This window comes from Falco punctatus, assembly GCF_963210335.1.
Source record: "Falco punctatus genome assembly, contig: scaffold_46, whole genome shotgun sequence".
Classification (NCBI taxonomy): domain Eukaryota; kingdom Metazoa; phylum Chordata; class Aves; order Falconiformes; family Falconidae; genus Falco; species Falco punctatus.
The window spans coordinates 525,969-552,385 of NW_027660143.1; the positions used below are offsets into that span (position 1 = coordinate 525,969).

The 26,417-nt window shown below is 44.5% G+C and overlaps 1 long non-coding RNA gene across 1 annotated transcript in view; it reads right to left on the reverse strand.

Moving 5' to 3' along the window:
• LOC308057831 overlaps positions 1-23,847 on the reverse strand; it is a 168,490-nt gene extending 144,643 nt beyond the window's left edge. Inside the window, exon 1 of the long non-coding RNA XR_013925481.1 lies at positions 23,755-23,847. This is a non-coding gene — a long non-coding RNA (uncharacterized lncRNA). The remainder of the gene's footprint in view (positions 1-23,754) is intronic.
• Positions 23,848-26,417: the final 2,570 nt, after the last annotated feature.

Consider the following 26,417-nt stretch of genomic DNA (forward strand, 5'->3'; position numbering starts at 1 on the left):
CCAGTTTAATGTGGGAAGGGAAATGTCTGCTTCCTACTTCATCTTCCAATTTCTGTTCCATTTCTGATTTGGCTTTCTGCACTCTTGTAGCAGTCTTTGTTGTTAGCTTTTTTACTTGCTTCATTTACATGTAGGCCACGTTCTTGTTTCTCACTGAAGACCTGTGAACTTCAGGCCGTTTTTCTTTCTTCTTCAGCTCCTTCATCAAAAATCTGTCCGTCTCTCTTCTCTGCAGCCAGATACATGGCAAGGTTTGCAGCCAGCATTGTTTAATGTTGGGATGGTATTTTATACTGGAAATGTTGTTTATGCTGTTAGGTTTTGATTAAAACTTACTGATGTATTCACATTTTCCTAACACTGCACATATTTTGAACTTTAGTTTGTCCAAGTGAAAGAATGACTGCTGCAGGGGACTTCTCTGCTTTATGTATTTGTAATGCAATGGCTTCTGTGGTAGTTAACCATCTGTGAGATGTAATGCAATGGCTTCTGTGGTAGTTAACCATCTGTGAGATGATAGTCTATGGATTTAATCTGTTATAATGGAACTTTGAGCTCTAGGAGTAGGCTGGTTTACCCTCCTTGCCACTTCTGATATACAAAAAGTTCTTGGTGGTCGCAGCAGTTGTGTCTAGGAACTCAACTTCAGAACAGTACGGTACTCCAGACTCGGAGCATCATTTCACGGAGTCTTACAGGATCCAGCTTACTCTGTGCTAAAGCAGCCTGTGTGGATAAGTAGTAAGTCAACACCACTTTCTGAAAAAGAACTGTTGAGAAGGTGCCTGCTGCAAATGAACACCTGGTGTGTTACCGCCTGAAGAGATGTGCAGTGAGGTGAGAAGTGCCTGCTCAGGAGGTTTGGGACACTCAGCTGTGATGCCTTGCCCAGGGGTTTGGGGGGAAGGAGAAAAGTGGAGGCAAGTTAAGGTCCTCGGAGGTGTATTTTGCCTGGCTCTTCATTCATTCCCTTTTCAGAAATCAGTGTGTTGGCTTTATTTCCACCTATTTCTCTTCCCTCAGACATGGATGAGAATCACAAAGACATTGATGGAATGGATAAGAGGAAAACAAGACCTTTTTCTTCTCTTGATTGATTTGTACATGTTGCAGAGGGTCCTGTGGACCTTCTAGTCATTGTGAAGACTCAGGAAACCAGGGAAAGTGGTTTCTTCTAACACCACTAACTACTACGACTTTGCTTGGGATTGGTCCTGGGTTTGGGCCGTATTTTGGTCTAGGCATTAGTTTTCCTGCTTTTTTCTGTTACCTGTGTCTCGTCTCAGGAGTTAGGGCGTCCTTTCTCCCCGGAATTTTGCTTCTGCTTGTACCTGCTAGAAAACAATGAGAGATTTGGGGGGTCCTTTTCCATTGTTCATGCAGCTCTGTTGGCACAGAGTATTTCAATGAAGTATCACGGAGTGGTGCTTCTCCTGCAGGATCTGGTGAATGTGGTCCCAGCTATCCCTGTGTTCCTGGAGAGAGAGCCCTTCCCTCTGCTTCGCTGGTTTACAGCCCCGCTCCTTTGACCCTTGCAGTTACTGCCTGTTACTGCTCCTCTTGTGAGGGTAAGCAGAGTGGTTTCCTTCCTGAGGCTCTTGCTCTCTGTGTCCTGTTGAGTACCCTGTGCAGTGTTTCCGTTCTTGTTGTTGTTATGCTGCTAGGTGGGTCTGCTCATTTCATAAAATAAATGCTCCTTCCCCCAGGAATTCAGTACTAAAATCAAGAGAGTCGCAGAATGAGTGAGGGGAAGGGGCCTCTAGAGATGGTCTAGTCCAACGTCACCCCTGCTCAAAGCAGGGTCAGCCACAGCAGGTTTTCTCACTGTTCTGTCAGCCAGGTGTTATACATCTCCAAGGATGGACACTCCACAACCTTTTCTGGCAACTTGTTCCAGTGTCTGTCCATGCTTACAATTTTTTTAAAAATAATAATTGTAAAAATCCTTGTGTTAAAATTTTCTCTATCTGGATTTGTGCCTATTCCTCTTGTTCTTTTGCTTGGCACCGCTGAGAAGAGTCTGGCTCCATCTTCTGTACTCCCCCCACCAGGTATTTATACACATAGATAAGGTCCCCCTGAGCTTTCCTGTTCTCCAGTAAAGAAACAGTTGCAGCTCTCAGCCTCTCCATATAGCTCACGAGGTCCAAGCCCTGCAGCATCTTCATGGCCATCGTAGCCCTGGAAGCTGTATGATATCTGTTTGGAAATTCACTTCTGCGTGTCACAAATTTGATGGAAAAAATGTAGGAGTAGCAGGTATCATCAAATGTAAACAGCAGCATATAGCGCTTGGACTGTGATTCTTAAATTAAGAGATGTGATTCCTTCTTGTGAAGGCTTCTGAAGGCAGAATCATAAGTGAGAATAACTTAATTGGTAACAATACCCACTTTCTAGGGGAGAAGAGGCGTAAGTGCTCCTTTGTAGTGATCCAGGCTGATTCCAGCTACATAATAAACCCCACAGCACTCGCTGCGTAGAAGCTGTTAGCTGTGGTTATCTTTTCTTAGTACACAGTTTGCAAGAAAAAATTGTGTGTGATTTTATGTTTTTATAAATGCGTGTCGTGGTATTTGCAATAACAATAAAGAAAAGTTTTGGCATCATCTGTAGGAGCTCTTTCAATTTCCCATCTTAAGGTGGAGAAAAGAAGAATATTGGCACACGCTTTTTTCTATACAAATGGTGTATGTCAATCCTGCAGCAGCTGCTGGTGCAGCTCTTCTCTCTGTGAAGTTGCAGAAGCCAGCCTCAACTGGCTGATTTGTCCCTGTGGGTGGCATTTGTACCTATCTCGGCATGTAGCTGACATTCTGTTTGTGTGTTTGATGATAAACTTCAGCCATACCTTCACTGCAATAACTGCGCTAGGCTTTCTTGCTTTCTTCCTGTGTATTTTGTTAAATGCCCAGTAATAATCCAGCTGGTGAGTTACAAATTGTTTTGTTAACGTTGCTGAGCAATGAGGCAGCTGCAGCCCGACTGACCAAAAGTTTCTCTTCAGTAGAAATCAAACCCCAAACCAAGATGTGTCTATTTGGAATTATATTTTTAGGTTTTCTCTCATTATGTGTGGATTTTAAGAATGTTTTAGAAGTTTAATATTAGAAAAACGTAACTGTTAAAATATTAACTGTATTTTCTGTATAATTCTAGGTATGGCAGGAACTAGATGAAAAAATCGCTAAAGAACTTAAACAAGTAATGTGTCACTATGTTAGGGGCATTTTTAAGGAAAAAGAGGAGTGTTCCTACTCTTGAACATAATGGCTTGAAAGCTGTGAAGTTCCTGTGCTAAGCACAGGGACGTTTTTCTCCTAGCTTTCCAGTTTAGACTTGAATGTGAAAACTTCCAGCTTACCAAAAGATTGTGTAGAATGTTATGCAGTTGCCTGAAAAAGACAAGTGCAGAGAAAACTAACCCACTTCCTCTACACGGGTGCACTTGGCTTAAGCTGAAGTCACGTTTTTCTAGAGTGAATCCTTGAGCACAAACATCAAACATAAAAGAAGCCCTGAGAGAAGATGTTTATAGACTTCAGCCATCACTGCTTCTTCCATGTGCATCAGTTGCATTCCGCACTAAATCATACCGTGCACATTCTCTGCTGTTGGACCTTGGTTTTTTGCTATTTCTTATTCATTGCTTGTATTTGTAGCTTATGTTGCAGTCTTTTTTGAATAAGCAAGAAAAATATAATCAGTGATGAAAGATACCCTTTCTTTAGGAAAAAATGATTTAGTAGCACTTAGGCAAACATAAGATGAGTTGAATGCTTTTAACACATAGCATGAAACATGCTCTATAATATGAGGCCAGGTGTCGAAAGCAGAATTCCACCTGTTTCAGGGTAGTCGTTCCTCCAGAGTCACTGCTTTGCTTTGCAGTGACTGGTGCTATTTCAAAGCAGGTGGCCCCTGCGAGAATTTCCTTCTGTTCCTGCATGCTTTTAGTAATACAGAGAGTGTTCAGCTGTAGCTTCACAGCTCGTTCCCTGTGTCCGAATGGACACAAAGCCGTTGCATTTCATCCGTGTGCATTTTGAACCTGACTGTGCATCTGCTAGGTGTCATAGAGTGCGTTTGATTTCAGGACCTTGTCTGAAAAATGTGGCTGGAGAAGAACAGGAAAGGTGGGCTTGCTGTCATTGAGTATGTGTTTTTGTGGAGGAAAGAGGGTTTTGCCAGGGTGAGTTACAAAGACGCCCCTCAAAGAAAGTGCCAGGCTAGGAGACTTGTCCTGGCCTGACTGCACTGCAAAGGTGTTTGCGTTTTCACCGGCGGATTCTTTTTAAGTTTGTCACAGAGAAGGCAGAAGCTGGTTTTTAGGAGTAGAGTTCCAATAAATCACTGCTTTGAACATTCAAGGAAAACAGATACTGGAGGTTCGAGAGATCTGCAGGGGGGCTCAGTTTAGCACTGGTGTAAGCAGGAGTCATTTGTGGATTCCCTGAAGATGTTCGCTGTGTAGCCTATAGAATTTCTTTCACTGGCTTTAGAAATACTGTTGACTGGTAAGCAAATGTGGAAAAAGATTGTTTCTTCCTTTGTGCGTAGCCCTTTGATTGTTACGATCCCTTGGAAGTTTTTAAATCTCTTTCTGGATTATAGTCTCTCCAGTTATCCATGATGTTTTCATAGTGACTGATTTGGCCCTGTCTAGTGTAAAAGCAACACCGGAATCTTGTTTCTCTTCTCCCTAGCCACTGCTGAACTTGAAGCTGGATCTGCTGGAGCTTCTCCCATGGTATTTTCCGATGGATCTTCAAAAAGTATTCACGTTGACCAGGATCCCCTTTGCAGGGCAGTACAGGAGTACCGCGATGTTTTAACCAAAAATTACCTGATTTGAACAAAATGCTGGGAAAAAAGCTCCGGAAAGGATTTTGTTTACATAGCGCGTCTATAGTTTCTCATCCCACAGTTCAGATGTGAAAATGTATTTATTGCAGTCCGAATGTGAATTCTATTAAATGGATGTCAAGCACATTGCACTTGCCTGTTGGTTTATTGATACATTTTGCACTCACCCTAAGAAGCACACCTGTTTTTTTCTGACTAGCAGAATGACTCACCTTGATTCTTGAGTGTGACAGAATTGTCAGAATGTTTCTTATTAAGGTAGATGCATTATTTTTTCTCCACTGATGTTCTGTGTTTTAACGAAAGCATTCCCTTTGTTCTGCTTAATCCTTTCACCCTATGTGTTTTTAATGTTTCCAGTGTTACTTTAATGCTTAGGACATCGTTTGATGTGATTTGAGCCTGCTGCTTCAGTCCAGATGCCGTGACTGTTTCTGCCGATAAAGTGAAATCTTTACCAGTGGTCATGCTGGAGGACAGGGCACTTTACGTTGCTGTCACCTTATGCGCCTTAGGTTTACCATTACTGTGAGTGTGTAGCAGTGCCAAGAGAGTTATGTGGTGGGTTTGGTATGTTTGTTTTGGATCACAGAACCACAGAACGGGTGAGGTTGGAAGGGACCTCTGGAGGTCATCCGTTCTAGCTCCCCTGCTCAGGGAAGACCACCCAGAGCTGGTTGCCCAGGACCATGCTGGCTTTTGAGCATCTCCCAGGATGGAGCCTCCATGGGCAGCCTGTGCCAGTGCCCAGTCACCCTGATCGGAAAGAAGCATTTCCTGATGTTCAGCCCCAACCCTCTGTGTTTCAGTTTGTGCCCATGGCCCCTCACGATATTCATCTTGGGGTTTGTATTAAAGGTCGCTGCAGCTGTAGACATTCCCAGTTACTACATCAGCAGCTGCGCTGTACCTGAAACACTTCATGTGCGGGAAAAATGAATGTTAAAATATTAACTTCCAGTCTCCTCAGTACTTTCCAAACCTTGTATGATAGGACAGCCAATCTTTTTGTTGCTGCTAGCAGCTGATGATGTGGTGGCTGTAGCCCAGATGGTAGCCAGTGTTCTGGGACATTTGTGTCAATAAAAGAAGCAGTTTTACTTATTTCAGGGAGTTACCTGTTACTGAAGATCTACATTGTCATTTCCTGTCCACAGAAGTCAGTAGTGATCAGAAGATGACAGAACAAAGTCCCAGTTCTGGGAAAGGAAGAATGGTTGTCCCGAGATCAATTAAGACTGGAAAAATCTGGGGGTTTTACCCACTAATTCAAGGACTTGAGTTAACAGGCAGTGAGGAAAGCAATGTTGATGTGACGCTGTTCCTTTTTATATGAATACATATTTTTGAAGTTAATATACTGTATTTAATTCCAGATATTCTGTTTGAAATTTAATAAACTTTGTCATCTAATATATGTCTTTGTTTTATCGTTTCCCTTCTTGCCATCGCTTTCTACCCCTTTCCCTAACCGTACAGCTCTCCAGAGCGCTCTGCTCCTTTCAGCTCTGTTCACCGCTGCACCTTCAGCCTGTCCTGGAGGCCAGGCAAAAGGCCAGCATGTGTGTATGTCCTTTTCCACAATTGTGTTAAGACTGCAGGCTGGTGTTGCGGTACTCATGATCAGTTCCCAGACTTTCCCTGTATTTTAGAGCAATCCTCCTTGTGGTTTGGGCAGAAGGTAGCAGGTGAGCTTCTGGTGGCCGTGAAACGCTGGGAAATCCCACAGGTTTTGATCCCCTGCAAAGGAAAAAGGTGTAATGAAATTTCTCCAGCCTGCACCGGAGTGGTCAAAGAGAAGTTCAGCTTTTGCTACTTTCTAGTGCCTCTCCACAGAGGAAGCAGGGACAGAACATCTTGACATTCACGTTGTGTTGTCAGTCACTGTGATAAACTCAGACGTGACCTGTGCTCAAGTTTCCTCACCGCTCTCTGCTGCCAGCTCTTAGTGAGAGGGGAGAGCTCTTGGCTGGTGGAGCAGCAGAACAGAAATTCGGTGTTGGCATCTGCCATAACCGGCATTGATAGCAGTTATGATGAGGCGTGAGGGGGTACAGAGAAGTCCAGGCAATTCCTGCACTCGAAAGTCCATCCCCAGTGTCACTGTGGGGACACTCCTGATGAAGCAGGAGAGGGCATGGCACTTAGGGGAGGCTCTGAGGCCTGGAAGACAGGGAATGTCTGTCCCATCTTCAAGAAGGGCAAGACCGAGGAGCTGGGAACTGCAGCCTCACCGTGCTGCCTGGGAAGGTGGCGGAGCACGTACTCTGGGAGCCGTTTCCAAAGATGCTGGGGACAAGAAGTTGTTAGGGAGGAGTCAGCATGGGTTTGCAAAGGGTGAAATCATGCCGCACTGACCTGGTACCTTTCTAGCGATGTGTGAGTAACTGAGTGGACAGAGGAAGAGCAGTGCGTGTTGCTTACCTTGACTTTAGCAAGGCTTTCTCTGGCTTGTGCCCGAACAGTCAAGTTCAGGTTCAGGAACTTCCTGATCTCTTTCCAAAGAAGAAAGCAAGTGTGTTTCTTGATTTCTTTGCTCAGGTACATTAGAAACCCTTTGGGGTCAGTAGCTACAAGCAGGTTGCAGATCTTTGCAATCAGTTGTATGGAATAAACAACTCTGTTTCAGAAAATCTTATCATGCCAGTTGCTTTTTCCTCATGAGCAAATGTGTCAGGAGTTTCCCAGGTTTTGCTGTCTTCCAAATACCATGTTGAATGGTGGCTACAAAACATTAGTTTTTCAGTTACTCATTGGCAGAGTAGTGGTTGAGTAGTGCTGCTGCAGCACTAGTATGTCTTCCCAGTGAGTCCTGACCTCTGAAACATCCAGGCTTTTGCTTATAATTCATTGCTGATCGCTGCCACTGCGCTCCACTGATGCTCTGCAGAGGGAACATAACTCTGGTACCCTATAAGCATGCTGACCGCCTGTGTCCTGTTTTCATCCTGCCTTTACCTCAGAGGTACCCCTTGCCAGACTTCCCTGGGTATAGAGATAAAGCACTTGTGACTAAAAACAAAGCAGCTGCACGTTCTGTGTGCCTAGAAAAGCCAGTGGTAAATGCTGCTTTACTGCTGGCTCCCAGCGAGAAGCGGAGGTTACTGGCTGCTGGGCAAACCAGCGTTAACATCGAGCACAGCAGCGAGGGAAAGCCCGGTCCAGTCATTCACTGCAGCGATGACGTGTCTGTTTTCTGGTTGCCAGTGAGAAACCTGCTCTCAAATGTGGGTGGCTGCTCCTTGCTGCTTGTTGGAAACAGCCCCCGCTACCCTGCAAGTGGTGCGGTGTCGTGGTTTAACCCCGGCTGGTAACCCAGTGCCACGCAGCCGCTCGATCGCTCCCCCCTCCGCCAGAGGGATGGGGAGAGCTGGAAAGGAACGCAACACTCAAAGGCTGAGGTAAGAACAATTTAATAATTGAAACAGAATAAAAATGGAAGAATAGCAACAACAGTGACAATAATAGTTATAATGAAAAGGGAGAGGGAAAGGAAGAAAGGAGCACGTGGTGCACAACGCAGCTGCTGGCCGCCCACCGGCTGATGCCCAGCCAGTCCCCAGGCAACAAGCCCCCTGCCCAGCCAGCCCCCAGGTACACAGAGAGCAGGCGTGCCGTCCCATGGCATGGAACACCTCTGCGGTTGGTTCGGGTCAGCGGACCTGGCAGTCTCCCCTCCCCAGCCCTTGCGCCCCTCCAGCCTTTTTGCTAGCGAGGCCTGAGGAACTGCAGTGCCTCACACCAAAGCCAAAAGACAGCACTGCGCTAGCCCCTAAGAAGGTAATTAACGCCATCCCAGCCGAAACCAGGACGTGCTGCTAACACATCTGGCAATACCCGAGCTCACTATGCTGAAGCTGAGCTGTATCCTGTTCCATAAAACAGGGAACTGATCTTCTGTGCAGGTGTCTATCTTGCATAATTTCTGTCTAAGCGTTTGGACCAGTTACCTAGCGTCGTAGTACCTGACCACGCGCTATTCGCACACAGCGAGTGCATGCTGAGGGTTGGTTGTTTCGGGTTTTTTTCATTTTGTCTGCACAATGCAAACAGTGCAGGCAAATCGCATGTGACCAAGGGAATTTCAGCTTCTTCCTGCACCCCACTGCCAGTGTTCCTTGCACTCCAGAGCAAGGGGTTCAGACAAAGGATGCCTTTCTTAAGCAAGGCAGAAATGTATGAGACTTTGAACAACCAGCATGCCAAGAGATGTTTCCCACTACCAAACCACATCTCTTCAACTATGCCTATTAGTGGAGCTTTTTCTCTAACGTGAGCTTTGGTTTCTTTCCTATCCATCACACCTTCAGCTCCAGACCACAGTGTCAGGCATTCTACTGCTAAATCCAGCAGGCTGTTGAGGATGTGACAGTGCAGAAACACGTATAGCTCTATATACAAAGATATGTGCATGCAGATGTGTCTGCAGATGGAGATACCTATAGATACAGGCACACACAGCGTGGATCTCTCTAGCAGCCTACTGGATTTGGCAAGCCCCTTCCTCTGAGTCCTTAGTTTGGGTTCCCGCCCACCCTTGGGCCTCTCTGCTCCCCTGAGCTGGTGCAGATGGGCCTCTGAAGAGCTGGCAGCTCCTCTGATGGGCCTGGGTCAGCTGCAGCAGGGTATTATTCCGTGTCCCACCCCACCTGCACCACGGTCTCCCTGTCTCTTTTGTGAAGGCAAGCAGAACAGCTTTTCTCACGTAACCCAAGACTTAACTCCTCAGTGCCTCAACACCTTCCAGCATGCATGTGGGTCAGATTTCTCACACTGTGTCACTTGTACCCGTTATTTACCCATAAACCCCCAAGAAATTGGCAAGACGACCTTTGGCTGTCCCAATCTCTCCTCATACCAGTGTCTGTTAACTTAACATTGCTGTTGGCTAACTGATTTCTTTTCACTTCTAAAACAGGTTAACATCACAGAATGCTTAAAGAAATAGCAGTGTGAAAGACAACTTCTTGATCTGCTTATAATTGTAACGTCTTTGCATGCCTTTTCCTAGCACAGCTAGTTTGAGAAGACTATGGAAACCACCATCAAACAGAGCTCCTCTACGTGACAGCCAGCAGCGTGGCAGCACAAGGTGCAGGTGCTGGGAGGTATCAGGGTACCTAGAGAAGGCCCCTAGGACAAGGGGTGGACAACCAGTTGTTCAGCTTTTACTGTACCATCGGTTTGATTTATCCCTCCTCTCGCCCGCTGGTTACATATTGCCAGTAGCAGATGGTGTTGGCTCTTTGCACCTGCAAATCAAGTTGATTTTATAATTTTCTTTCTTGACACAGTCAACCTTGAATTTGCAAATTGCTTTTCATTGGTAGTACCGCCTCTCCCTAAGCATAAGCGCTACTTTAACTGAGGTTACTGTGATAGCTGATCATTGTGCTACCTATTAACTATGATGAATTATTAATGATTAGTTATTACTATTAATCACTGCTATAAGCACAGCAAGGACAGTGACTGTTAGGAAGACAAGCAGCACAGTCCATGTTTTATTCAGGATAATCTGGACCACACACTAGTTGGGCCTTTTGAGCACAGCTGTGTATCACAAACAACAAGGACAATATTCACTTTTTATCTTCCTTGCAAATTCTGTTCTATTTGTAGAAACTGAGTACAAGTTCTGCTCCCACCTCACAGGCCCGCCCCCAGATGTCTACAGCAATACCTTCATGTAGAATGGAGCTCCAGGCACCTTTACAAACAAACAAACAAGCAAGCTTCCTTCACATCTATAAACACCCGTGGCATCTACACGAATACTACTGCCAGACACCTTCTTGCTGGTGAAATGCCAATTGGCCATAGCCTTAGAGAGAGTTCACTTTTAACCTCCGGCTGTATTATCAAAATCCTGTGCATAAACCTGCGTTCCCTGTTGCAGGAATGAATAGACAGTTCTTACCCAGCTCAAATGCTCCTCTTTAATGGCTCTTCATGAAACAGCATCATGCTTACCTATTTCTGGAGCATCAAGGCAAAAATAACCCTGTACAAAGCTAACAGTCCTTTCACAGCAACTAGGTAGCCACAGTAGAAATTATTTACCAAGGAATCCTAAATCGCACAGGCCCATTCCAGCTCCCTTTTCCACATAATTCTTCAGAGCAATCTCATCAACAATGTGTCTTTGCATTTACTGTTCATAAACTCTGTTTTGTGCTGCCCTCTAATTTTCAGGAGTTGCAGGGCTGCTTCCCAGAAATACATCAATATCTCAGAGAAGCTGGGATTTAAAACCTGGTTTGTTTCTTGGCATCCACAATGGCGCTGAGCTTTCTCCCATCAAGAAAAGGACATACGTGGGGGATTTTTTGGCTCATCTATTTGGGGGCAAGGAAGAAATTACTTTGAACATGGGCTGAATTTAATCTTCGCCTTATAAATGACTGGCTGTATTACATTCCAGCTTCATCCCTGCAACAAAATCCTGCACCTGTATTTTGCCATCTGTCCTATGAGGGGCCCGAGCCACTGTGAGAAAGACCAGCTTTCATTTTGGACATGGAAGACAAGATGTGTCGATGTTACGGGCATACAGACAGGAGCAAACAAGAGAGAAGTATGTACCAGAAGTGCAGGGGTAAAACGATGGATCACTGGCTTTTGCAATTTACCTAAACATCCTTATGTCTAGATTATCTTCACTGATTAAGCCTTTCTTGGTGCTGTAGTAGAACCTTTGTCATTCTAGAAGTTTTTCACTTTAAGAAGTTACTATGGCTCAGATGGTACATGGAAGAGTGCAGGGAAACTTCAGTGTTTTCATAAATAACGCTCAGCTGCTTAAAGGCCCAGGGTGATGAAGGGCATTGCCCTGGGTACATCTGTGTGTTGAAGCATGGCATTAGCAGTAGGGTAGCCTGGCAATTCCCTTTCAGCTATGAGTAATTCTGCTGGCACGTGCACTTTGCAGAAAAGCAAAACTGCTGACATACACAATGTGATTGTAGAGCATCATACACATCTTACCAAAAAAAAAAAAAAAAAAAAAAGGGGTCCCAGGTTAAAGTTTGTCTTTCTTACTGCTTTCTACACTGACCAGACTTCTAAAAAATGGTGGAATCAGAAGTTAGATAACACTCAAAATTACTGAATGGATACTATAAACTACGCCAGATGTTAACCTCTAGATAAAAAGGAAGCTGTCCCCTTCACCCATATAACAATCATCACTTACATTATAACAATAGCTAACTCTACCAAATATTTGAATTCTGTTCCATTTCTCATCAGAGACACTTTCCACTCAGATCCTGGCAATTTTAATTTAATATGAGCTGATGACTTTTCGGGGAAGCAACCTTGAAAATCAGAAGCACAATTCTTCACAATGCTTCCCCAGTATAGTTACACAGAAGAATCTTAAGCCTTTTCAAAGGCCTCTTTGCACTTGTTAGACGTAAGCTGCCCTTACGCCTGACTCTTGTATCCAGGATGAATTAGAACAAGCAGGAGAAGAAACATGGCAAAAAGCAAGGCCGTTTCCGCTCAGCGTTGATGAGCACGCACTTCCATGCATTTTGCACTTGCAGTTTAATCATGGAAATCATTCTGCACACTCCTACTGCTAATGACCTGATTGTTAGGAGAAAGGTGGGCCCCGGTCCTATTGACTGTTTACATCTTAATGTGCCCTGGTTTTGAAATCTATGTCCAGACTAGCTGAGGTTCTACGGTGTTACATTGCCTCTGCAGCATCACACACTTCCAATCAGCATCGGCTCTTTAGCCATAATCGCTTCCTGCCCTGGCTTCTGCTCGGCACTGCAACTTGCTGCAGAACAGAACCCCCCCAAACCTGGTCTGTGTGCATGAAATGGTATAGATGAAGTGGTATTTAAGTGGCACTTGGCAAGAACCGGTTATATTCATTGGAAATGCTGTGAATGGGTTTGAAATGGTTGTAAATAGGTTTTCACTGTTGCATGTTTTTTCCTGGTCTTCTGCATGCACGTTGCTTTAAATGCAATTTTGACCATCTGTCCCCTGTATCTGAGGGCACTACGTCACCTGCATGTTCCATCAGTGCAAATACTGCAGATTCTTGCCATATGCCACCTGCAACTCTGGCCGCTTCACAGAAACGTCACAGCATTCATCTGCACACAGGTAGGTTTCCATCTGCATCATAAGCAGAGCTGAAGTCTGAAATTATACAAGTGAGAGTTCCGAAAGACTTAAGCGCAAAAGTCCAAAGCAAGAACCAACATTTTAAAATAACATTTTATGATAGAAAGCTTCCATATGAAATTCTAGTGCCCTACAATATTTCTTGGTAGGGAATGTTTTCTCACAATTACTCAGTATTTCTTGTAATATGAATGACATGCACAAGAATTGTATCTGTGTTAGAGAAAACTTCCCTATAACGGGCACTGCTCTAAAACCTGACTTTGTCCACATTCAACAGGTTTGTGTTCTGCTTGCTTCTGCTTTTTGTGGATTTCACTACTTCAAATCCAGCTTCTTTCATTTCTCCGCCTGTATAATCTCCGCTTGTTTCTATGCAGAGCACTGTAATCACTGCTGAGAAAATTGGCACTAAAGATAAAACTCAAGTACAAAACAAAAAGATGATGGTGGGACAACCAGTAAAGCTGTTTTGGTGGACAAAACCAGCGTATGCACATGCCCTTGTGCTCCCTTGAGTAATGAACACCTTTTATCAAAAAGTGCAAGTAGCAGACAAGGAGTTCAGCACTGAGTGAAATTTCTTGGCTTTCAGCAGCACCGTGCCTGATGTAAAGCTGAACGGCAGCAGCACGTTGTTCCACTCAAGTTCCAGAGTTTCTGGAACGTTCTGCAAGGCTCCAGGAAGGAAGGTATTACCGCCTGGGTGAGGTCAGGCCCTTAGTGCTAGCAAGTAATTCTTGGCAAAAGTCTGAATGCTATTGTGTTTTCAGCTTTGATTTCCACCTTTGTCAGTGAAGCTTTTATTTTCTTCAGGGACAACATTGCTACTGGAAGAAATGTCAGCATTTCTGCCATAACTAAACACTACTATAAAAAAAAAGGCCCCAGAAAAGGTCCCCAAGACAGAATATAGCACACTGGAAGAGGCTGTTAGAACAGGACTTCCAGGACAAATGCCCGGCTCTTTGCTCTCTTCTGTCATATGTTTTTAACCTAAGCCTGGTACAAGTTTTCCCTCCCTCCCTCAAGGCTTGGCCCACACAGATAGCACCTTCTGGCACATCTAGGTTTTGCGGTTTGTCTGTGCACACCCGATATATGAAGTATGTCTTATTATTTAAGCAACAGGGAAGCAAAGACTGATTTACGTGACACAGCTTTACTGGATCTTTACCGTGAGTGAAGAACTCTCTTCCACTTAAAATAAGAACAATCCACAGATTTACTTTTGTGATTCTAATCAAGGAACTGCCGTTTCCCCAGCTAGAAAGCAGAAATAAGGACACAATTAGTAAAAATTAGTGGAGTTGCATGCACAGGTGCCAAAATGCACCACAGACCAAATATAACTGGCAAGCACAAACCGTCCTGACGTTTCACTGGCGCGACTCACATTCGTAGTTTCCAAGTCTCTTCAATCAAGGCTTCTACCTTCTTCAGAAGTGCCTTCATCGTTGTTGTCATTTAATTCCTAAAGGAACAACAGCTCATGGCTTGGTATTTCTCATATTAACTGTGGAATTAATTAAATTCTTTCTTAACAATGCACAGAGAACTCAGCCCTGGCATTTAGGATCATTTCTGTATGAATCTGCAGAATAAAATTCTTAGCAGAGCGCAGATTCTTGCAGGAGAGACTGAGAGGTGGAATTATGTTACCACATTTGCTATGAAAGTAGTACAGCAGTGGCCATGAGAAATCATACGAACCACCTGTACTGTACCTTCAGCTCTAGCACAGTGTGTTTAATGTGTCTCTCAGCTGCTTTACTTATAAAACGGATTGAAGAATAAATGCTCCAGGAACTAAGGATGACAGGCTATAGTTGATAGCAAAGGTTGAGTCATACAGAAATTCTCCACTGTTGGAGTAAGTCCTCAAAACAGAATCCATGTTCTTTCCATCCAATAGGCCATGCAGTATTTGAAGAACTTTGGTTGCAAATACGTGGACATGGAGGCACTTCACATGGACTGCAACTAGGGACGTTGCCCTTGGACCACAGAAGATGGCTCCTGCATTGCTTCATGCACAACAAATGAATGTAACTCATCTTTTTATAAGACAAGTCAGTCATTTCGCTGGAGGCACCCTTTTCCAGTACTCATCAAGACTTGTCCTTTCACTGCATGATCTCTATTAAACAAACAAAAGGAGGAAGTGACCAACCTAGGGCAATGCAGGAAACTTAATGGAATATGACAATTACCTCCAATTCAGCATTACCTCTTCTTGTCCTTAGCATCACCTTTCTCTGCCCTACTCATTTTGGGAAAATTGGTTTATGACTCTGCAAGGACTCACTGGATTTTAGGGAACATCGCCTGTTATTTATTGAATCTTTAATCTAGGCTTTTTGCAGGAAAAGACAGTTTCCAAGAGCACTATGGACTATGATGACCCTTTTCCTATCTCAGCAGGGCTCTTCACGTGCCGCAAGGAACCAGCTCAGCCATCCAGCCACAGTGGGCAGAACCACTGTAAATGCCTGCAAGTCTGAAAAGGGAGTTACTTTTTTTGTTGTTGAGGGTACTTTTCCATCAGAAAGAGTAAAGCACAGGCTTTTTGTAGACAATACTACTCCTCATCTCCCAGGAGACATTTGCTTTGCTACATCTCTACAACCAGTGGGAATCGGCAGAGATCCTTTGCCCCAGCCAGCTGACACCCACTGACTGGCATTCCCCCACTCCGCACACAATGGTAATCTGTGGTGCTCTTTTTCCATTCCAGTCCTCTTTCGTACCTCCTCAGCATCAGAAATAACTTTTCCTCCCCAAAATTCAGCTCTACTTTATTTCCTCTATGTTTTACCTTTTCACCACTTTCAACACTTTTGCTACGCTGGCTGCAGTGTGGGTTCACCTGGAGTCAAGATACATCCGCAGCCTTCACACCTGCTGAGCTTCCACCCTAGGCTCTTCCTCCTCCGGGGACTGACATCCTCTAGCTTTCTGTTTTAGTATCACTAATACAAGGCCATCACTCTATGTCCACATTCTGGTTTCAATCCCATTTATTTTTCCTGCTTTATTGAAATGAATCAAAGTAAATTAATGACATAAAAATAATTAACTTTCAGGGATGACCTATTTTTTAGCTGGACTGCACTACAGGTTTGATTCAATGAAAATAGTTTCAGGGTGGTTATAATTCAATAATGCATCAACTACTTTTCCTGAGTGCTTTCTTTCCACCACATACATACAGGGATCTAGCTATCCACTATGGATTAAAAGTTACTGCAAATTCACAAGACTATAATTTAATTTCATAATTTTTAAAAGCATATTGGGCCCTAGATTAAATTTCAAGATACCCCTTCTGACTGGGTGTAAGAGACTGTGCTGCTGAGACCCACCATCGCCACAGCAGATGTGTTGTCTCAGCATTGCTGTGGCAGGAAACTCATGCCATCCCCACGGGGAACGATCTGTACATTGTTAAGGCAGGAAGATAACACCACCGGCACAGAAGGGATTTAAGGCAGGAGGGTAACACCGCTGCCACCGCAGGGATCGGTCTATACATTGTTAAAGGAGGAAACCGACGGACGCCATGGAGCAACGGGGGAGACTGATCCTGCACAACCAAACCCCTGTGCACGTGCCCAGACTTGGGGTCAGGGGGTCAGGGTGCCCAGAGGCCCCTCAGGAGTGTTGGGCACGTACACCATTGCCGGGTGGAAGGTGTGGTGTAGCAGAACAGCTTGTAGCAACTCCATAAAAAATGGAACCAACTAACATGGGACAGAACGTTCCCCCACCGGACTGGGAAACGAATCAGACCGTTGGGACGCTGCACTCCGGGGTGGTGGCTATTGCCTTGAACTCTTTCTTTTTCTTCCCTTATTTCTTTCCTTCCTTTCTCTCACTTTAGCTCTCGCGCTCTCTCCCTTTGCATTTGCAGATTTATTGTTAGGCAAATAAAGTTCCTTGGCTCTTGACTCTGTGTCTGTGTCTGTGTGTGCGTGCGCACGCGTGTGTGTGTCTGTGTCTCTGTGTGTCTGTGTGTCTGTGTATCTCTGTGTGTGTGTCTGTGTCTCTGTGTGTCTGTGTGTATCTGTGTGTTTGTGTGTCTGTGTGTGTGTATCTGTGTGTGTGTCTGTGTCTGTGTCTGTGTATCTCTGTGTGTGTCTGTGCGTGTCTGTGTCTGTGTCTGTGTGTGTGTGCGTACGCACGCGTGTGTGTGTCTGTGTCTCTGTGTGTCTATGTGTATCTGTGTGTGTGTGTCTGTGTCTCTGTGTGTCTGTGTGTGTCTCTGTGTGTGTGTCTGTGTCTGTGTGTGTGTATCTGTGTGTGTGTGTGTCTGTGTCTGTGTGTGTGTGTGTGTGTGTGTGTGTGTGTGTGTCTGTGTGCCTGAGATGTGCCTTGGTGCGAAGTGAGTGCGGAGTCTGGATCCGCGGTTCTGTTTGCCCGTGAGGAAAACAGCCGAAGGACAAAGCGATCGAATTGAACAAGAGATGAGTCTCTACAGAAGTTTACAAGTGTGACCTCCTGAGAGTGAAGGGCGGCGGCAGGGGTGGGAAGTGGTAAGAGAATTTACAGTGAGGCCCTCTCAGGATGAAATAACCCCTCTTTGGTGAAGCGTGTGCCCACACTTCTACAGATGTTCATGATGTTTCCCCCACTGAAGTATGGGGCGAAGATTTCTATAAACTGGATGACTTTTGGGCACCTATCATGCTCGCCCAGCTGCCTGAGGGCGAGAATGGGCAAAAAATCAGTGGTTCCAACCGCAGAGTATAGTGGATAGGATCACGATATTGCAGAAGGAAGCTAAAGTTAGGCCTGGCAAGGGAAAAATCCATAATTTGTGCAGTTTTAGGGGCAAGTTTGCAGCAGCCATAGAAGATAGGAGCCAAAGATTGTGTCAAGATGGTGCCGCGGTAGATTCCTTGAAAATGGCAGTTAAAACACTGCCAGAGCAGTTAGAAAAGACCAAACAGCTATTAGAGCAGGAGAGAAACCAGAATGCTTTGTTAAAAGACACATTAAGAGAAGAATTGTGGAAACAAAGTGACTCGTTTGGGGAGGTGGAGTTGAAGTTAACAGAGAAAGGGATTAGACAAATACACGCCCAGGGGGAAAAAGAGGCAGCAGAAAACCCTCCTCACATGTATCCCCTAGTTAAGACTGAGTGTTTATATGAGACAGACAACGACACTTGTGCCCAAGTTGTGCCCAAATGGTTATTAAAGAGGCTCCGTTTACAGCAACTGAGTTAGTAAAATTAAGGCAGGATTTTGCAAAGACTCCAAAAGAATCTGAAACAGAATATGTTTGGAAAGTGTCCTTGTCAGGAGGGGATGGGATTTTGCTGTCAGAGAAGGAAGCAGAAGGATACTGGGGCCCAGGTGTGTTTTTAACTGCTGGCAACCATCAGGCCCCATGGTCATTAACGCAGAGGGCAGCGTATTGGGCCGGGGCAGCGAACCCTCTGGAAGGGGAGACCCCCTAGCCGTAACAGGTGCGGTGGATCAGCTGGTAGGAAGTGTACAAAAGGCAGCTTGTCTGCAGATGATGTATGACAGGAGGCTTGAATCTCGCCAGGGCTCCCCCATGATGGTGCCTGTGGACCCAGAAGGGATGACTCCTCTAATTCGAGGACTTCCTGATTCTTTAAAGCCCACTGGGATCCAGCTACAGGGGAAAATACAAAATACCCCCATATCAGGCAGAGTTATGTGAGGGGAAATTGCTCCACAGCTAATTAACTCTGGGACAAAATACGGTCCCGTTGGTAGGTCCTGGCAAAGACCTGAAACGAGAGCCGCAGAACTGCGGGAAAAGCTGAGGGACGCTTAGCACAGGCTCAGGGAAGTCAGAATTCTAAATCGGTCCGATGTACTGATCCTGGGGGAGGGAGACCCCTAAGCCGGCAGGAATGGTGGCAGCTGGGGCTCCAGAGGGGTATTCACTGGGATCTAATGGATGGGCTCCCGACCCAGAAACTGGAGAAATCTGTACAGACATGGTCAGGGCACAAAGTTAGTTTCAAGCCAACCCCTAGTGCCCCACCATCAATAGGCATCGGGGAAAAAGCTGATGAAGTAAAGAAACTATCCTCCATCCCCCGAAGGTGGGGGGGGAAGGGAGGGTGAATGTTTATTAGGCAACTCACCTTAAATTTGAGAGGAGATTTAATGATTACAGTGGCCGTTGGAACACAGAAAAAACCAGTACTGACACAGGAGCACAAATCACTGCACTGACGCAGAGTGAGGCAGAGCAATGTGGAATTCTGACTTTGCCTAAAACCCCAATTGTCCTAAATGCTTTAGGGAAAACTCAGTCGGTCCCTGTGGCCTTGGTAACCTTATGGATGCCTGGGGAGGCAGACCCAGGTAACACCCAGGCTGCAAAAGGCCCTTTCCCGACAAATCTTTTGGGCATAGATGTGCTGAAGGGCAGGCAGTGGTATGATACCCAGGGGAATTCATGGTCCTTTGGCACTCCTCAGACCAGAGAATTAGCTGAAACGTCCTGGGCAGAAGTGCGCCTGTTGCAAGCAGCACCTACGCTCCCCCCTTCCAGGATGACTAATGTGACAGCCTGTCCCTTGCCGTTAGGGGCCCGGAGGGGATAGCTCCGGTGACTGAGGATCTTAAACACCAGGGCATTTTAACATTCACCCACTCCCCATACAATTCCCCAGTGTGGCCAGTTGGTAAATCAAATGGGAAGTGGAGACTGACTGTAGATGATCGTCGACTTAATGCAGACACTGGTCCCTTGGCAGCAGCAGTGCCTATTGGAGCTGAGCTCATCTCACTCGTTCAGGAGCAGGCTCATGCGGTGATGGCCACAGCTGATGCGAAAGAGATGTTTGTCATGGGTCCCCAGCAAGAGGAGGATCGTGATCGTTTTGCTTTCACATGGGAGGGACAGCAGTACAGCTTCACTCGCCTCCCTCAGGGATATAAACATTCTCCCACCTTAGCACGTCGTGCTTTGGCACAAGAATGAGCCCAAATTCTCCCAGACCTGGGAGTTAGAGTTTATCAATACATCGATGATGTTTTGATAGGAGGGGATGAAATTATTCCAGTACAGGTGACACAAGGAAAGATTATACAGCACTTAGAGTCTCTGGGACTCCAGGTACCAGAGGGAAAGATACAAACTGCTGCAAATGAAGTGAAATTTTGAGGGATATGGTGGAGAGGAGGTTCAGCCTGTATTCCTCAGGACACCCTCTCAACACTAGAGCAGGTAAAAATTCCAGAAAATAAAAAGGAGCTGCAGCATGCCTCACGCTTATTGTTCTTTTGGAGAAGACACATCCCAGACTTTGCAATAATTGCATGACTCTTATATGACCTGCTGCGAAAAGGAGCAGCTTGGGAATGGGCTCCGGCCCACGATGAAGCATTACAGCTTTTGGTGTCTGAAGCAAACACCCACCGGGCTTTGGGTCCTGTTCACCCCACTGACCTGTCCAGATTGAGTGGGGGTTTGCACACTCAGGATTGTCCGTTCATCTTTGGCAAAAAGGACCAGAAGGTCCTGCCCGCCCGATCAGATTTTACTCCAGGAGCTTTAGGGATGCTGAGAAACGGTACTCTAATTGGGAAAAAGGGTTGTTTGTAGTGAGTGTTGCTCTCAGAGAAGCGGAGCGAACCATACGCCAACAGCCTCTAATTTTAAGGGGACCTTTTAAGGTAATTAAACCTGTGTTAGCAGGAACTGCACCCTGCACCCCCCACCCCCTCCACCCGGGGTTAGGGTTAGGTTTTTGATTCAGACTATTAAGTACAAGACCAGGTGTTGTCCATGATCAACTAGTCTAAAAATAGTAAAGCAGTAGCACTGGAGTCTACCCCAAAACAAACCCACTTGTTTAAAAAAGGTTTGGTGAAGGAGCATGGCATTATACAGGAAGATGTAGCATTTCAATGACAGTAATAATATCGGTGAGTTATGGATTTACGCTAATGTATTTATTCAAACAGTATAGTACAAAGTACAAGTAATTAAGCTAATGTTCCAGGAGGTGACACTGCTCTGGTCATTTTCAGCTGTTCACATTATAGAATTCTGATCATTATAATCAGTGATTATTTCTTTTACTTGAATGCCTTTTGTATTGTTGACTTCCATTTATTATGAATTTTCTAGTCTACCAGTGACTGAAAAAGTGTTAATTAGATTATGCTTTCTTTCAAGGAAAAATGAATTATTTGAGAAGAGGCCGATGCTTGTTCATAGTTTTAGCATTTTTGATTTTATTTAAGACTTTATAACAAATTACTAGATATGGCTGACTATATTCGGGTTGTGATTTGATACACATGAGCAGAATATACTTTCATTTTATATTACGTATTATGTATTAGACTTCTCTTTTCCTGGGATGGTAGATTGAAATTGTCATGGATAGAGATGAAGAAGAACTTGAGGAATTGCAATCCAAGTGGTGGTGTCAGCTTTTTGTAAATGCTAAGTTTTTTTCAGACTAAGCAAAGGTATTTGGGAGGTTATATATCTATTTTCAGCATCCAGTGCTTAAAGGGAGTGGGGGACATAACCTTAAATTTAAACCTCCTCTTGCCAGTTCAATAGAATTACAGGTGAAATGGTTCTAATTTCACCTTTTTATACTACCCAATTGAATGAATACCAAGGTGGGGGAAGTATATCAAATTATTTCAGGTGAAAAGTGATACATGCACTTACTCATTTGGTTCTCTCCAGATTTGGAATTAAAAACTTTACCACTTATTACATGATTCATAAATCTTTGTTGAAGGGAAATGCAACTGTTTCATACTCTTATGATTCTGATGCTTTTGATAATTTGAATGTTGGGGCTCTTGCTGTATTGAATGATTATACTGAACTTTGAAGCAAGTGGAAAAATACTGAAGAAATAAGACGAGGTCACGACCAGAACAGTGGAATGAAGAGGGAGGAACAAATTGCAGATGCTTGCACAAAACCAGGGCCAGCAGGACGCGATAAGAGGAGCTAGGAAACCGCAGAAAGGAGCCTACGTGCCAGAATGAGCAGAAACAGAAATCTTGCCAATAAACAATTGTTAACCAATCATATTATTTTACGCTTGTAAGATAGCCAATCACATTATCGCACGTTTATAGAGTGCCTTATAAAAGTGTACCTGGTTTGTACAATAAACGGACAGATCTTGAACTCCATGAGTATTTGAATCTGACTCCCGCTCGCCCGAAATGCCCGCAGCATCTGGTGACCCTGACGACAGATCGGTCAAAAAGTCAGGAGGATTCATTAAGGATCGTGTTACAAGCTGCGGAGCCGGCGAGGATCCTGCTGCCAGCGGAGAGAGAGCTGGGCGCCCGAAGAAAGGCGGAACATGCACGGCTGACCGGTGAGTCAGGAAACTTAAGCAGGATGGGGATTACTGCATCAGCGGTGGAAAAAGCAATCGTAGACAGTTTGATGAAACTGGCAGAGAAAACTGAAACGCCAGTCTCACGGCAGGAGTAATTGATCTGCTATGTTGGAGTCGCCAGATGTATATAATAATGAAACATGGAAGAAAGTGGGAGAGGACTTGTGGGAATCTGTGCAAGTCGGGACTAAGGGGGTAAAGACTTTGGCTCGCACGACAGTTTTGAGGAGACGCCTGCCCTTCTTCCTCTAAAAAAAGGGGCTATTTAAAAAAAAAAAAAAAAAAAAAAAAAAAAGAATGAGAAAAGGATGAGAGACATTCCAATGCTATCTAGAGGGAGGGAGTGCTAAGTTTCCTTGCTGGAGAAGATCGGATGGTCACAAGAACATGAATCACCTACAAACCTGCAAGACCACCACATTCCAGGAAACGGACTGATAAGCTAATTAACATACGAAGCGGGGTTTAGGTAACGAATATGTATAGGCGTTAATTGAATATTCATTTGTTTCATTGTATAAATGTGGGATGGTTCGTCACTTCGGGTATGCACGCTTGTGGAGGAGCGATCCCCCGTGCATCTGCGCGCAATAAACATACCTACTTTATAACTTTCGAGTTATAGAGTCAAATTCCGCACGTCAGTTTTGGCGAGCCAGGCAGGAGGATTTCTGCTCGGCTGAGGGACCAGCTGCGGAGCGGACGCTCCTAGGCGCGCCCCGGGAGATTTCCTCGGAGGAGCCTCCTCTTCTCAGCTGTTCACCCGGGAGCATAAGAGAAACCCCTGGATCCACCGATAAAACGGTATGTTTAGTAACGGGGTGGCTGGTGAGACGCACGGAGACGTCCGGCGCGCAGCGTAGTCCCCAGGAGGAAAGGTACCTTGGGAGGGGGTTTGCTGACCAAGGGGTGGCCGCTAGCGATCTTGAGGGCAGATCGAGCAAACCCGAGGTTACTGCCATTCCTAAAAGCCCGGAGGCCTCGTGACGGAAAGCGGGGGGCGGGACTGAATAAGGCGGAATCTCACAGGAACAAGAGGGACCTCTTAGCAAAAGTAAAAAGGAAACTTTTGCGTAGGAAAAAGAAAAAGGGGGAAGCTAAAAACTTCCATTGGGTTGTCTTAAGAATTGGGGAATTCCTAGAATATAACAACTGAAATAGCGCTCTGTGTCTTGTTTGTTCTATGTGTTGTCTTGTTACATGTTCAAAACTTGGAGTTATGAAATGTATGTTGAAAAATAATAATATTCTGGTAATTCGTAGCAAATAGCGGAAAACTTAACACTCTGCTTAAGACCAGGAAAAATGTGGTTTTTTTGTTTGTTGTTTGTTTTTTGGCAATTGTTCATTGAAATGCATACTTTGTGAACTGTCAGTGTTCCTAAAAGTTGTACATAAGTGCACGGTACCGTATAACATACTGCTTGTGTGACTGAGGGCTGCCCGGAGAGTGTGAATGGTGTGATAGAGATGCGCATTTTGATTTTCAGTGTATAGCTTAATTATTTTGACTGAGTGTGAGTGCAAGAGTGCTTGAGATGCGCGTTTGAGTGCAATATAAACAAGGAGCTCTATCCGTGTTTCCGACCTTGGGTAGCTAAGGCGACCAGAGAAAAAGTAATTAAAATTGTAAAATGAGAAATGAAAGGAGTAAGCCCTGTAAAAAATCGCCCTTGGGTTGTATATTAAAACATTGGAGTGATATCGTAGGACATGGTGGTACCAAAAATAGAAAGAAATGGATTAAATATTATAATCAGTGGTAGCCTTTGTATAAATTGGGGAGTGATGCGAAATGGCCTCAGGAGGGAGGAACGTTAGATCATAACACTCTCCTGCAATTAATGTTGTTTCTGAGGAGAGAGGGAAAATGGGACGAAGTATCCACCGACAGCTGGAGGACTTAAGAGATCGTATACATCAAGTTAAAGAAGGTTCTTCAGGTATAGATGCGTGGTTTGCTTCTTTGGGCATTGGAGGGTGGTTGAGGGATTTACTGAAACAAGGTCTGTCTATATTGTTGTTTGTTATTCTTCTGTTACTTTTAGTGCCTTGTCTTTTACAATGTTTTCAGAGCTGTGTGGAACGCAGTATTAATGCTGTATTTAAAAAGAAAGGGGGAGGTGTTGGGGCTCTTGCTGTATTGAATGATTATACTGAACTTTGAAGCAAGTGGAAAAATACTGAAGAAATAAGACGAGGTCACGATCAGAACAGTGGAATGAAGAGGGAGGAACAAATTGCAGATGCTTGCACAAAACCAGGGCCAGCAGGACGCGATAAGAGGAGCTAGGAAACCGCAGAAAGGAGCCTACGTGCCAGAATGAGCAGAAACAGAAATCTTGCCAATAAACAATTGTTAACCAATCATATTATTTTACACTTGTAAGATAGCCAATCACATTATCGCACGTTTATAGAATGCCTTATAAAAGTTTACCTGGTTTGTACAATAAACGGATCAGATCTTGAACTCCATGAGTATTTGAATCTGACTCCCGCTCGCCCGAAATGCCCGCAGCATTTGAAAATGACCATCATAGAAATATTAAAAACTCCGTTTCCAAATCTGGCTAGTTTATGGTACCATCGACTTGTTCCTCTGTTATGTAATTAGTTCTGTGACTAAAAAAATAGCCTGAAATTTACTGTCCAGTGAAACGGATAAGTTCTGGATACCTATTAATCACAGAACTTGAAGGGTAGTTATTTAGTTATCGGACTTGCCAGCGCTGGCGAGAAGAGCCGGCCACGCAGCCTCTTGCTGCTCAGCTGCTCAGTACGAACCGCATCTGACCGTGCAGTTTGTCTAACCCAGTCAAAAGGTCAATTGTCCCAAACAGACCCTACTCAGCTGTGCAGCACTTGGAGTACACCGGGGTGCTCAGTGGCTCCAGGGACTCTGCCAGCGATGAAACCTGCTACTGCTGAGGCGGGGGAGCCCCCAGGCTTGGTGGAGGAGCGAGGAAGAATGGCACTGAGAAAAGAAAGGACAGGCAGCTGGGAATTCTTGCTTCTTCCTTCTGCTCCCCCGGTTGCTCTCAGCCTAAGGGTGGCAGCACAGATGCGTCCCCTGAAGGCCATCTTCTTCAGTCCTGTTGGCCATCAGTGTTTCTGGAGCTGTCGAGCAAGAGTGTTAGACTCTCTAGACACAGAATTCTAGAAAGCTCTCAAGAAACAAGCTCTGTTGTGCTTCCAAAATAAGATGCACAACATTTTGTGGAATTCTGATACTGGTTTTTGTTTAAATTAGCATGTTATCAGTTTCCTTTTCCCCCCCCCCCCCGTGATAACTGGAACCCATATTCTTTCCTGAAAGTTGGAATTTTAAGAGGTATCTTTTTAAGGTAATATGGATGATGTTGAAGTATTATATTAGTCACTGTTTGTCCACCAGGAAAAATGCTATCAGAAGAAATTATTCTTATTTAAATGAAGTTTTTTTCATCCTGTCACAGCTCTATTTTCTGTATCAGCTGCCTTCATGTATAATAGTAAAAATAATACAGGCTTATAAGTGATGATACTGTTAAAGCAGAATACCAGATTTTGATATACACTGTACATACCCAGCAACACTTCTGCAGGGTGTACTGTGTAATATTAATAAGACTCATATGCTTATTTTTAATCAGTTTGCATGGAATAGGAAGCTAGTGTAGGGAGCTTTGGTGAAAATGGCATAAATGCTGGAAGAGTTTAATGGGAATTTTTAAATAATCCTAGGTCCAAAGCCTAGTCTTTTTTTTTTTTTTTCAGTCTTGGGGTTGATGGAGATTGGGTTATAGAAATACAGAATTTTTTTAGAATAGGATTTTTTTAATACCAGCCTGTTTTATTTTCTGTTGTGCGTTTTTTTAAAAAAATTTTGCAGTATAGAGAAATACTAAAGTAATCATGACAATGAAAGTACCGTATTTCTTTAAAGGACTTTTTTTTTAATAGTCAGTGCTTCTCAGGGTAGGAATTGTGCATGTCTGCATTGCTGAATAGCATCTAGCATGGTAAGGCCTTAACTGGGGTC